Raw genomic sequence first — 2556 nt, forward strand, 5'->3', positions numbered from 1 at the left:
GCCGCAGGAGCCGGGCACCTCCCTGTCGCCCCGTAAACCTGGGGCTGGAGAAAGACCAGAGACCAGTCTGGTTAGTAAGCAGTGAGAGTTTGTTGAGAAAAGGCTTGTGCTTGCTCTGCGGCGGAGGCCGGCGCAGGTGAAGCCAGCGGGTGTGTCTGCTAGAAAGGAAGGGGAGCTCGGGGCTCCCACAGCTTGTGACATTGGTGTGGCTTTGCCCTTTCTTGGTGACGGGGTGCTCGGTGACGCTGGATGCGTGGGGACTTAGTTGGTGCCGATGCCCGTCCCACCCGGATGTCCAGAACGCCCTCCACGCCGCAACAAGACCCCGGAACGGGAAAGGGCTCCCAGCCCCTCGCACAGGCCAGGCACAGCCTCAGACAGCCCCGGGGAGGGCGGGACGCGCGCTCCAGCGAGCTCCCAGCGCAGCTTGCGGCAAAAGTACAATATTAGAAGGGCCGCCATCCATCACCCTTTAGTAGGTTTTCTTTAACGATCCCATTTCTCAAAAGTAAGCAAATAGAGCTCTATTTGCAGCAACTCAAAGTAGACCATAAATTTAAGTGATGTATTTGTTCTGATCACTGATAAGAGACTAATATTACATTGATATATTTTCTTCCTGTCAAGCGTTATTTACATCTGTACAGTATTTCAGTTAAAAATAAAATACCATAAACCAGATTTTATCGGAAAGTAGAAGGGCAGCCAAACATGCCCGTCTAGTAAAGACTCAGAAGCTTCTAGAAAACCACTTTGTTGCAGGAGGAGCTAAGTAATACAGTCTGTGACAGAGAGCGAACTTCTCCAGGGCCTTGTGGGCTGGCGAGCTGCCCCGCAGGCAGCGTCCCCACGCGCCCCGCACAGACTCCTGGGCCAGCCGCGGCTCCAGGGGCAGAAGTGGGGGCAGACGTGCAGCACAGGCCGCCCCGAGACCGTGGCTGGCCCGGGCATCCCAGGCGCCTGCGACCGCAGGCGGGAAGCGGCCCCGGGAGTGCGCAGAACGGAAGCTGAGCCATGGCTGAGACCCTCCTCTGCAGGGTGACAGCCACCAGGCCCTCTCGTTATGACGAGCATGAAGTGGCGATCACCTTGTGATCGTGAGTGGCAGACAGTGGCCACTTCTGGCTTTCTAGCACAGCGGTGTCTATAATATTTCACCGTTTGGGTTCCAACGTGGCAAAAAAATGAAACATCTTGATCTGGTCTGACTGCAGCGCTAAGACAGGCTCTCAGCGACTTCAAGATGAGGGTTACCGGCATTTCTAAAGTACGCTCGAGGGAGAAACTAAGTTTCAGTCACATGTGCCACAAATGTGTCCCAACCCACCACCTCTCAGACAGCAAATCACTTCTCAAAGAACAGTGAAATACGCAAGGCCTCTGAAATGATAAAACCGCCTCCATCAAGAGTAGTCTCTAAATTTGAAAGATGGGCTTTCGACAATAATGGAGTATTTTTCAGATTTTAACTAAGAAGCTCTAAAAATATCTTGTCTTTGCTACAAAAGCAGTGGCTAAAAGAGTGTGTGCACCACCCTGCAGCAGGGGGCATTCTCTGCAGGCCTAGGGCCCGTCGGTCCAAATAACGTGCGCGCTTCCGGTAACTGGGCTGGGTGGGTCACACACGTTTCCTACTGGCTACAAAATAATGCCACTGACGCTGAGTCCAAGCCGGGGCTTAGGTCTGCTTAGCGCACAGCTCAGTTTCCAAAAGTGCCCTTTGGAAACTGAGCTGTTTCCAAAACATCTGGCATTACAGTGTGTTTATTAAATGTAAACACTGAAGCACCTTCACTGCCTGAGCTTCTTTTAAGTAATGTAAATATGCATAAAGGCTAATCTGCTGGGTCCTGTTAACAACCACATGTGCTAGCGCGAATGTGCCTCTCCTGCCTCTGCTAAGGGGGGTTTGTGACGTGCGAGTTCAGAAACACAGCCGCGTACCCCTTTTCCTAGAGCATCTGCCTCAGAGCTTTGGCAAGCAGAACCCTGACATTGGGCACGGGGTCCGACACCAGCCTCAGGAGGTTGGGGAGCAAAGTGTTGAACAAACTGGCCCACCAGGACACACTCCACGCTCACCATGGCCTGGGGGGGCCACAGCCGAAGAGTCGATATGGTCAACCGACCCTGACATGGTTGTCTTTAAACCCCCACTTCTACCATCCTAAGAAATCACTGTGTTGGACCGAGGTAAAGCTGTGTGTGTGTCTGACGTAGGGCTGTGTGTGTGTGTGTGTGTCTGAGGTAGGGCTGTGTGTGTGTGTCTGAGATAGGGCTCTCTGTGTGTGTATGTCTGAGGTAGGGCTGTGTGTGTGTATGTGTCTGAGGTAGGGCTCTGTGTGTGTGTGTGTGTGTCTGAGGTAGGGCTGTGTGTGTGTGTGTCTGAGGTAGGGCTGTGTGTGTGTGTATGTGTCTGAGGTAGGGCTGTGTGTGTGTGTATGTGTCTGAGGTAGGGCTCTGTGTGTGTGTCTGAGGTAGGGCTGTGTGTGTGTGTCTAAGGTAGGGCTATGTGTGTGTATGTGTCTGAGGTAGGGCTCTATGTGTGTGTGTGTG

Source organism: Condylura cristata, unplaced genomic scaffold, assembly GCF_000260355.1.
Source record: "Condylura cristata isolate star-nosed mole 26May11 unplaced genomic scaffold, ConCri1.0 scaffold00022, whole genome shotgun sequence".
Lineage (NCBI taxonomy): Eukaryota > Metazoa > Chordata > Mammalia > Eulipotyphla > Talpidae > Condylura > Condylura cristata.